The sequence below is a fragment of the Xiphophorus maculatus genome, chromosome 9 (genome assembly GCF_002775205.1).
Source record: "Xiphophorus maculatus strain JP 163 A chromosome 9, X_maculatus-5.0-male, whole genome shotgun sequence".
NCBI lineage: Eukaryota > Metazoa > Chordata > Actinopteri > Cyprinodontiformes > Poeciliidae > Xiphophorus > Xiphophorus maculatus.
In genome coordinates this window covers 18,098,733-18,110,556 of record NC_036451.1, presented here as the reverse complement: position 1 = coordinate 18,110,556, position 11,824 = coordinate 18,098,733, and the positions used below count along the sequence as shown (strand labels likewise).

Below are 11,824 nucleotides of genomic sequence, written 5' to 3'. Positions count from 1 at the left end.
GTTTGAGACCCCTGCACTAGAGAGTTAGTGTCTTTATTTTACATACATATTTCTTCTAATATAGAAGATTGAAGACTTTATCTCAACCCGCATCAACATTTCCTCTCGTACCCCAAGTCACATATACACAATGAGGCTCCTCAGCTTAGCTTCCCCCATGTTATTGAATGATTACAAAGTTCATAAACCATCAAAGGTTGTGGCTTCTGTTGTGTTTTGTTTACTTTCTTGTGTCAGCCCTTTCTCCTTATTTTTTTCCTAATTATAATCAGGTCCGCTGCCTGGTTGCTACAACACACAAGTAGGATGAAAGAAAAAGCATGAACAAAATGAGAACTTCTTTATTTATTTACTGTCGGCACACAGACTTTGACAGGAGATGAAACGGCAAAGTTCTTTTGTTGAACGTAGCTCAGAATTTTTATGCAAAGTAGCAGAAACAGAATAGTAATGCTAATCTGGGGATTTTGAGAAAAGAACAGAACTCTGGATAGCTCTAGTAGAAGAGTACATTTTCAGAAGTATTTTTATGAATATTAAGAATGACTGTTGAAGTTCCTCTGCACCTCTTGCATTTATTAGTAGCACAGCAGGGATATTCCATCTAAGTGCTGTTTGAGTTTTTTTTTTTTAGGATTTTGATTTGATGCAAATTCATTCTATCCACTTCACATTTAATCTCTGAGCTTGTTCCAAGCTTAAATCATACTATCACTTCTTCTTCTAGACAATATTTTTAATCTCCACAAACTTCAGAGGAATGTGGTTTCAAAGGAAATGTGATGTCATGAAAGAAACTTTAATAAAACCCCTCCACAAATATGAAGTCACTTTTATACTAATTTTTTAGAAACATGCTTTTGGTTAGGAGAAATTACCAAATCTGTGGCCAAAAGGTGAGACTGGTCAAACTTTAACACATCAATTCTTGCTTATATAAATGCAACATCTACAGGAGTGTAGACAGGAACACATCTTGTATTTTAAAAACTGTTAAGTTAAAAACAAACCAATTTGGCCAGAGACCAAAATGTGCCTGAGGTTGATTTAACACGGCAGGTTGATTTAGTTTGACACAATTGACTGATTTTGTTTTTTTCCAGTTCTTTATCATGGCATAGGTAGGTTACCAGTGTGAATGTCCCAGTTTTTAAAATACATGATTTCAAAAACCACCAGACTTGGGTTAGTTTTTGCAAACTTTTCCCCTTCCTTAAAAAAACAAATTAAGAATTATATCTGGTCACACTTGTTATCTTTTGTTACTCAATAAAAAGGACAACTTCAAAAAGGTTAAGGGACGGATTTGAACCTAAAACCGTATTACCAACTGCACAAAGCTATTGGTTTGACAAGCTATTAATCTTGGGTAAAAAATGCACTCAATATTTAAAATGGAATAAAAAGTCCCTAACTATATTGTCTCTATGATCAGTTCTTTGAGCAGTCTTTTAGTTGTGAATATACTCTATAAAACCCTCCAGAAAAATGGAAATGTCTCTTCTTTTTTGGTCATGCTTATTATGACCTGAGAAGCTCCATTGGCAGCATCTTGTGAAAAGGAAAAAAAACCTATTGGTTTAAGTTCTTGCAGACAAACGAGACATTCAGGTGAAAGCAGAATTCAAGGAAGGAGAAAGAGCTCACCAATATTCCACAGTTTTATGGGGCCTGAATGACGATGCCACTGCCAAAAAGAGGTGTCTTCTGTTCTCAGCATGTTTTTTCTGCCATAATGCAGTTTCTGTTTTAAGTTGTAATTGTAGAAGTGGCAAAGTTAGAGGTGGTATTTGGCGATAAGCTGGATGAATAATGTTAATGAGTATTACACTGCTTGGGAACACAGAATGTTGCCTGTGTAAATAAAGATAAGAGGGGGGGCTACCAAATACTTAACAACAAAACAATGTCCTCCAAAAATATGAAAGTCAGACAAGAATGGGACATTTAATCAACTTCACATTTAAGACTTTTGAAGTTTGTTTCTTGCTGCATGACTAAAAAAATCATGCATGCATATAATGAGTAGGTCATTATGTTAGGTTAGATGATATATGGTGCGGTTTTCTTGTTTGCTTTTTGCTGTGTCCTCCCACACACACACAGAGGCTGAGCTGTCTGATTTACCACAGCTGATCTGCAGCTTGTCTGAAGGCTGACAGGCTGCAGTGGAGCAGATTTGTTGGGATTGTGAAGGGAGCACTAGGCACAGGAGCCTTCAGCCAGTCGTAGTCATTATTTCAGATATTAATTATTCATACATCAAATCTTAAAAGTGGCTTCTGCAATTTGATGGAAGGGTCCAGTGGGCTGTTGACTGCTTTTGCACATGAAGCACCAGACTTATCCACTTAAATTACCCTTATGGGTATATATATATATATATATATATATATATATATATATATATATATATATATATATATATATATATATATATATATATATATATATATATAAATTTTGACACAGTCCATCAGGAAACTGAATTCCTTTTTTAATAATCATTAACCATATATATATATATATATTTTTTTTTTCAGTGTTCAGTATTTGCTAAATTCCAACATCAACTAAAATCTCTACCTAAAGATCCTGTAAAATTTAAGTGAATACATTGGCTCAGTCAAACGTTGACTAAATACAACCAAGTGATTTTTATTAATCAGTCATCATGACAGAAGCTGCTATAGTATTTCCTGCAAGAATGGCACCATATGTGAGCCCCTCCTTCTGTCACTCCGTTTAATCAAGCTGCAGAAAATGGTTAAAGTTTCTTGTGAGGGGTACAATGCAAACAACTCTGAATGGGCTACACAAGCATAAACTGAAACTGAAGGGTAAATATCTTTTTTTCCCCTATCTGGTACTTCTGGCCAATGCTGATCTGGGCAGCTGCCCAGGTGTCATATGTCAAATATGTCAAAAAGGTGTTGGTTGTGGCAGTTTATTTCTTATCTGGCTGATATACTATCTGTCGGTTTCATGCTGAAGGAGTTTTCTATTTTCACCCTGGTCTCTTTTGGGAATGGGTCAGAATTAGATGTAGAGGTTAAGGTTGGTTTAGGCGTTAGGGCATGAAATAAACAAATTTATGAACCAGAAAAAGACAAGAGAGAGCTGGGACTTGAGATGAGGGAGTCCTGAAAATGGTGGTTGCATTCTTCTTAACTACAAGGCTGCTACTGTTTTTTCAGAAGCCTGCTGGATTTGACCACATGTACTTCAAAATTTGACTTGGTTCTTTCCACACTCCAAATGCCAAGAAAACGCAGAGAATGCTCTTTTTGAATGTTTTTTTTTTCTTGCAGACAAAATAAAAGCTTCAGAAATATCAAATTGTGTTTTAAACAATCAATGCGAAGTAAAGAACAAACATAGGCCAGTCAAAGTTGGGCTGAATTGTTCAATATTGATGCCAGAATTGTGTTTTTTAGCTGTGGTTTGTAATTTTGTAATTTCCACTTTCTCACTTTAGTGAAATTCTCCACTTCTCATAAATGTAACAAAATCCATACGTTCTAGTCCTCACTAGTCATCTTTAGTTTTTAGGTCCAAATTTTTAAAGATTGAGCTCAACAACAGCAGATAAATAATTATATGACGTCAGATCAGAAGGACCTTTGAGTTTGTTAAAGTTGGGGGAACGATGGGAGAGAATGAAAAAGAGTTCATGTGTCAAAACACTTCTATTCTGCTGTTCCTGATAAATTGAAGATTGACAATAGAAACATTTAATAATTGATAAACATGTTGGTAATCAAGTGTTGCCGCAAGCCGTATGGAAGACATTTAACATGTAAAAGAATGTGGTATGGTCAGATAAGACTAAAAAGACTCTTGTGACCAACATGCTAAATGCTAAACTGATTCCTCACATCAACTGGGACACAGCATCCTGACAATGAAACATGGTGATAGCAACATCTTGCTGTGGAGATGCTTTTCTGCAGCGGGGACAGGAAAGGTGGTTAGGGTTGATGTGGGGATGTACAATGCTAAATTCAGGGCAATACCAGCTGAAAAGCACTGGGATGCTGCAAAAATTAATAACCATCTTAAATATTCAACCAGGACTCCATAAATGGTTAAATCAAAGTGCATTCATCTGTTAGGATGACCAAGTCAAAGTTCTAACATAAATTCATCAAAAATTCTGGGGTAAGTCATAAAATTTGGTGTCCAAAGATGCTAAAAAAGTATGGCATGCAAAAAAAAAAAAAAATTACTGCTACAATAATTACAAAGGTTGAATGAAAAGGTAACACACTCATTTATATTTTTAATATAAAAAATTTTGAAAACCATTGATTTTCCCTTCAATTTTCAGATTTGAAATGTGAAATTCATTGTAATCAGCCTAAAATAGATGGTACACCCAAGTTTCCTGGTTAAGCTGTGTCTTAGTTTTTACTAAAATTAACCTAAAGTATTTCAGGTCTCCAAAAGAGTCCACACGTGTTTAACCTAACTTTGACGTGGGTGATATTTTTGGCAACGCCAACACTCCCAATTAACCCTAATTAGTCCCTAATCAGTTCCATTCCAGCCGGTGCGTAATTCTGCTTCAGGTTTTGGCACGAACAGTCTCCAGGCGTCTCGGGGATGACAGCAGCGCTGTAGATGCTGGTGCTCAGAGTCTAACCCATCGGTCCTCCCACCTCATCGAAGCTCCGGAGCTCAGCTTCAGGGAGCAGGAACTGTTTTTTTTTTTTTTTTTTTTTATCAGCCGATGAATGGGATTTCTGCCTGTACGTGGAAGTGGAGAGAGCGCAGTGTTTTCCCCCCAAACACTGAGAGCTGAAGTGGAGAGCACGCCGCAGAGACAGAGCACCGGCGGTGCGCAGCGCGAGAAATAAATATACCAACTATTGTTGGGTACAGCAGAGACATGATCTCACAACGGATGAAGAGGCAGATGTGATTTCCAAACGGATGTGTTGTCCTTTTATTTTTAATTGTTCCGTCTTGCTGTTCTTTTATTTTCTTTCTTTTTTTTTAACCGACCACTACAGACTACTTTGAGATCTCGGTTCGAGGGAGTATATTGCAGCAGAGACTGACCATGTGTCGTTGCGCCACATAGGCGCTCTTTGTGGGCTGCTCTGCACCGGGAGGGACAGGTGGTGCATGTGTGCGTGCATATGTGAATGCTGAAACCCATGAAAGAGGGTACGGACACACACCAACCGCTGAGACAGTTGTCTTATGGATGTCGCGAACAGTTTTTTCTTTCTTTTTTTTTTTCTTCGCCAGAGACAGGTGCGACAGGAAGGGACACTTTCTAAAGCCCAACGCGGGATCTGATAAGGCTCTAGATCGCGCTTGGATATTTGGTACCAAGTGGGACAGAGACAATTGAGTCATACTGTTGTTGCCTCGGCGGCGCTTTTTCTCTCCTGGTAATCAGAGGTAAGTGATCCGAGGGGTCCGGTGAAGGGCTGCGCTGGGGTGGTGCCGGTGGTGCGCTGCTTTCGCTCTGTGTCCTCGCCTTAATGTTTCAGATGCATTGATTAGCGGAGGGAATCTAGTTATCTAAATTGAACCAACTCATCTCGTAGTCAGTAGTGGGTGCAATCTGTGGCATCTGCGCGTCCAATTTCATACTGCGTAGCTTGCAGCCGCACTGAAAACTAGACTTGAGCTTTCTCCATCCACATATCAAATATATCATGACGGGGGATTTTTTTGTTGTCCACAGTCAATTGAAACCAATAAACTCAGTTTCTTAAAGAAGCCGTGTAATTTGACAAGCTCGCACTTCATTGGAGCTTTAATTTCATTTTTAAATTGTGTGTTGCAGAATTTCACTGGAGGTTTTTCCTCGTATCTGTCGTCTATTTTAACAGTCCAACCTTCCGGATCTCTAATGCCCATTATAATTACGCCTGAAGGCTGTACCATGTCCCTCTCCTTTCTCTGCAGGATCTTGTCTTAACACTGTACAGAGTTTACGATTAACGCCCTACTCCTACCCTAGCTGGCTCCAAGTCGCCTCAAGTTTTCCCATTTGGGACTTGCACATTTTTTCCTGTGTCCCCCTCTGTTTCAAATTCAAATTGCCTTTCAAGCTGCCTTTTGTCCGGTGCTGAGGTTTGTGGACTGGAAAAGAGAGATAGAGAACTAACTAAAGCCCCCAGGGGAAAAGGGTTCTCTTAAAAATGAGCCCCAGTTTGTGTGAGAGGAGAGAAGTGGAGAGTTACGGGGGGCAAGAGAGAGGCTTCTAAAGAAAGTGAGGCAGTCCAGTGTGAGGATAGAAGACCAGCAGCTCCTTTAACCTTGCTGTCACTCTTAACAGTATCAATCAACCTTGGTGGAAAAGAGGCTCTTTAATTCCTTTTCCTCTGGGGTGTCGCCTGCTCTGGCAACCGCGGAGCTCAAGGAGGCGGCTGGAGGTTGCATATAGGATCCTTTTCCCCCTGCTGCTCACATCAGGCAATGACGTGCTGGATCAGGCTTGGTCTTTTTAAAATTAATACACGGTGCAGTGTCTTAAAAAAGCATTCACATTTGTTCATCCTAGTTTTAGTTCAAGTTTTTTTTATGACCAACATAAAGTAGTGCCTTGTTGTGAAGTGAAAAGGACAAGATGCATGGTTATGAAAAAAAGGTAAAAAAAAAAAATAGTGAATTAGAAAACTGTGGTATGAGTTTGTATTCTGTCTCTTATGCTCTGTTATCCCTAAATAAACACACAGCACAAGTCAGGGATGAGGTTAAGAAATTTAAAAACGGGGTCAGTTTAAACCATCTTTGATTTCAAAGAGCACACCCAACATCAGAAAATGGAAAGAGTATGACGCACCTTCATAGTTTTGGCCACTCACCTAGACTGACAACATTCACCATAGGAGAACATTCATACGAGAAGCGGCCAAAAGGTTCATGGAAACTGGAGGAGCTCCATAGATCCAAATCTAAGTTGGAATGATCTGCTAACAGAACAATGAATATATTTTTTTACTCCACAAATGTGGCCTTGACAATCATGCAAAAATTAAATAGCCACTGTTCTAAGACACAATAGACATGTGAAAGAAGATCATTTTGTCAATTGAGATAAAAATGTAAAAGTGCAAAATACAAGCAAAGGTCTGCCTTGCAGAAAACAATAGGTACTACCCAGAACACATCGAGGTGACCCCTGGTGGAGCAGGACGTTTTGCCTGATCTTGTGAAATATTTAAGTGTGATGGAAACACAAAAACAAAATTTGTAAGGTGGTAAGTAGCTTTTGGTAGCTGTATGTATTCATGAAATCAACATCATAAACCATTTTGAGCTCACCATCTACATAGTGACCGTATTGGTGGCAAGGTCAAGCTGTTGGACCTGCTTTTCTTTGGCAGGTATAGAAAAGCTGGTTAAAGATCACAGGTTTGGCTAAAGATTGAATGGTTTACATCAAATTTAGTCAAAGTCCAGACCTATATCTTGTTGAGAATGTCAGACAAGAATAGGAAAAAGAGAAAACTGACATTCCCAGAATCTTTTCATTTGGACTCACTGAGCTTGAGCTAATTTATAAAGGAGAATGGGCAAAAATGTTTATAGTTTTGCAAAGCTGGTAAAACTATAAAGTGTTTTTCAGCTGAAATTGCAGTGAGTTTCTAAAAGGATTGACTTTTAATATACACTGCTCAAAAAAATAAAGGGAACACTTAAACAGGTGTTTAGCACTTAAAGTGTTCCCTTTATTTTTTTGAGCAGTATATTATACATTTGGAGAACCATATGCTATTTTCCTTACCCTCTGCAGTTACGCACAGTTTTTTTTGTTGGTTTATCACATAAAAATCCTACTAAACACTTTGAAGTCTTGGGTTGTAAATGACAAAATGTTAAAAAGTTTATAGGGGCTATGAATGCATTTGCAAACCACGTTAGATCTAAGGAAGTGCTCGCTGGGAGATGGGATAAGTATTAAATGAAACCTCAAATGACCATATTTTTGTGTAATCATCTATACTTTGCAGCTTTCTTGAGATAACTGTGAAAGAGAAACAAAATAGTCTTTCACTGATATGCTCGTCCCACGTCGCCTAGCAATTGTATGAGAAGTGCTATCACAAGCAGCAAATTAAAAGACAAAAGAGGAATAATCTACATGACTTGATCTATGATCTGTGTGTGGTAATCTAATTTGTTTAGTGGCCAAGTTTAGATTGAAGTATGTTCACTGTCTATCCTTAGAAAAGATGAAGAGGAAGGGTATCCAAAGTAAAAAGCGGCTGAAGGCTCCCTTTAGTTTCACTTTGAAAACATAAGCTGCTTTTCTTGATATGCTTCTCTTGAAGGTTCATACGATATCCAGTAACACTGAATCAGTGATGAGCCTTAAATCGGTGAGGAAATTTGCTAGAAGAAGTGATTATTCTTATCTGCTGTTCTTCTGCATGTACAGGAGAGGGGATAAATGTTGTGCAGGTCCATGTATAAATAACCTCACTGTAGGAAGCATTACTCCTTCCAAGAAAAATGACTCAGTTGAGGCAAGACGGTGCAGAAAAATATTTAGGGCAAGTGTAAGGAGAGAGCACTTTGAAAAACTGGGTACCTGAGGGTAGAGCTCATGTTCTGGACAATAACTGTTTAGTCTAAAGTCCCCTACAGAAGCAAACACCATAATTCCATGTAAAGGCTTAATAGCACTGGGATTTTGTGTCAGCGGAGAACTCAGATAACAAGGCTAAATGTGTGCCCAAGAAACCAGGCAGCATGGGAGGGTTTACTGTTCCAAGGTCCTGGAGCTGATGTCAGTTTTGGCGGGCCTCTCTCCATCCCCAGTGCTTCTTCTCTCTGCAGCTTAACAAACTGCTCGCTGGAGCTTGCCTAATCCTTGGCTAGCAGTGCCCAGTGATTTATTATAAAGTTAGCTCATTTAAGGAGATCTGCAACATCGCTTCCCATACACAGGGCCCCTGACAGATTCCCGCTGTCTCGACTCTGGAGTCTGAATTGGCAATTAATTTGAAGAAGTCGATGTGTGTGGGTCGGGATCAAAGACACGGCAGAGAACGGCAGGGTGAGAGTTTGTTCGTGTCCATCAGAGAGAAACATAAGGGTCGGTGTCTATCTTGTTGTGTCTGTTTGCCTTCCTGTATTGTACGGACTCTGTATGTGTGCACATGTGTGAGTCAGTCTGTCTGGGCCCGATGTGAGTGTGATTCAGCACTGCCAGCCTTGGTTGAATGGGTGCCCTGTTTGAGCCTTGCTTCTGACGCTAACAGCCGCTCCAGGCCTCATGCTTCGGAGCAAGTGTTGTGTCCTGTGTGCAGAAATAACAGGTGCCTTAACACAGTCACTTAATCCCTCGTCTTTGCTGAATTGGCGGGGGGTTAACTTCACCTGTGGGCCTGGGGCAGTTCCCACACGGTAGGACAAGTCGTACTGTGGTTTAGCTCTGATAAGGTGACGATGTGCCTAAAGTCCTACCCCATCAATTTTTCAATGTATTTTCATATGAGAGCAATTAACAAGTCAGGTATTTATTATTAAAGTACAATGAAGCAGTATCCTCCTGTAGATCACACAGGAGGGTAGCACCACCTCTCAGAAACCTGGGAGCCCAAACAGCAGGCGTACTCGCCTATAAGAAATCAGTGTGATTGCTTGGTCAGCAGTGTCTCCTCTCCAGCCTTGGCCCATTATAGCTAGCTGCTGCACTAGCTGATTGATATCAGTAATTTCTACCGCTACTATTAATGCTTTGACTTTTTAACTAGGAGTTGTTCCACAGATTTCGGACAGGCAAGTTATGCAAGATAACCACCATTCGACTGTCTGCCTCTAAGGATCGATGTGACAATATTGAAAGCAGACTAAAGAAATCAAAACTTTTGGCGGTAACATTTTGAGGTCTTTGTTTGAAACAAATTTGTTTGTGCTTTCTGCTGACATCCCAGTCTTTTTACCTCCATGTAAACCAGGGGTCAGTAACCTGTACAGTACAATTTTGTTTTAACTGAGTATGGTTAGTTCAGTTAAAACATATCAACAACCTAAAAAGATGGGACTAATCAAAGTAAAATGAAACAATATCATCAGATGTCCTGTTGCAAAAATATGAATCATTGCATAAAAGCGGATGTTTGAATATATTTGTTCAAAACTTTTAAATGCTTGTGTCATTTTTGCCATATTCATTAAAGTTGGGATATTAAAAACATTCAGTAAACATTGATCTGAAGTTTGTGTCGAGGGTGTGTAGTTCAGTGTTCAACTTCGTCAAGACTTGGTTTGTTAAATTTGCTGTCACTTTCATTTTATTTATTTATTTTCAGATTACAACAGTTTAATTGTTCTGTAACTTTACCACTATAGATAAAAAAACCTCCCAAATCTCCATCAATAATTCAAAATTTTTATTGCCAAACTTAACACTTCCCACTAAAAACAGCAGGGTGACTCGCACTTGTCACACTTTAGAAGCATTTTTGAAGGTTTTCCTTTTCTAAACTTGGCATTTGGCCGCCACCGTCAATCAGCCTGATTAAACAGGCTGATTGACTAGCGATGCACATTTCTGTTTAAGGCATAGTCTCCCTTAAATTATCACATTATTTTCAAGGTAAATGAGCAGCACATTGATTTGAATTAATGAAATAGCTAATGTCACTGTATTGACCGGCAGACACCATCCATTGACTGTGCAGTATTTAAACTCAAGGTGATGCTTTTTGATTGAAAGCCTGTCTGGGCGATCAGAGCCAAGAAGCTGGCAGAGGCACTCTTAAAAAGTCCCTCACTGGCCTTATGTTTTAAACCCAGGGTTTGTTGTTTTTCTTTGCAGTGACCTCTACTGCTGTTGACATCTTTCTGATTGGGGGTAACTTCTGTAGCTGTTGACCTGGACACAGTCTCAAACTAAGGAATGGCGTTTATATTCAGGCCACTGTGCTGACAGAGTTCCTACACAGCTTAGATCTATGCAAATGAACATGAATGCAGAACCATAAATCATGCATTTAGGTTTTCTTCTATGTAAGCAATGCTGTCATCACCTACTGCATCAAACCTGGGATTGATCGACAGCTTTGAACCAACCCTGAGCATAATCTCGGGGCTGCATTAAACTAGGGACCCCGGCCTCGTTTCCTTTCCCTCTGCATTCTTTTGCTGCAGCATTCCCCCCAAACTTGTTTTCCTTCACACATTTTGTCTCCATTCCAGCACTTCCCTCATCACCTCTCCTCACTAATTTCTCCCTCCCTTTTCTTTCCTCTGCCCTGTGCTTTTTTCCCCCTCCTCCTCCTCATTCCAAGCTTGCTCCGGACCTTGATGTCAAGGCCTCTCAGGCAGTGTGGTCTCTGTCTGCAGGTTGTCAGGGCAGGGACACTGCCCACCGGGACCCTGAATGGGACAAATTGACCGTAACAATGTTCCCACTTAGCATGTGGAGCTGGAAGAAAGAGAAGGTGAAAAGGAGGAACTGATGATTGAAGGTCGATTTTTTGGGGGGGGGGTCAGCTGGGTGAAGGGAACATGGTTGTTGGGGAAAGTAGGAAAGCACTTTGAAATGTATGAATTAAAGACGTAGATTAAATTGCGCTGCTCGTATTTTGAAATCCTCTTTGACACACACACAGATGCTTTGGTTGTTGTTGTTTGCCCAAGGCTGCTGCTTGAGATGCTGTGGAAGGAGAATAAAGCCATTTCTTGTGACCCTTCAAGGCCTCGCACAGCTCACGTTACTTCTAATGCCCACATGCCCTGCAGGTTGGAGGTGTATCAAGGAGAGCCGTTTGCACTAAACACTACCCCTGCCTCAAAACGGGTCAAGGATCAACCCTGTCGTCTATTAAAATGCAATAATGGCTGTGGT

The 11,824-nt window shown here is 39.9% G+C and overlaps 1 protein-coding gene across 1 annotated transcript in view; it reads left to right on the top strand.

The window, feature by feature from the left end:
- The first annotated feature begins 4,595 nt into the window (after positions 1 to 4,595).
- The window catches only part of sema6b (semaphorin 6B), a 172,679-nt gene continuing 165,450 nt past the window's right edge, over positions 4,596 to 11,824 (top strand). The window contains exon 1 of the mRNA XM_005795735.2: positions 4,596 to 5,412. The gene's annotated coding sequence lies outside the window, so the exon portion shown is untranslated. The remainder of the gene's footprint in view (positions 5,413 to 11,824) is intronic.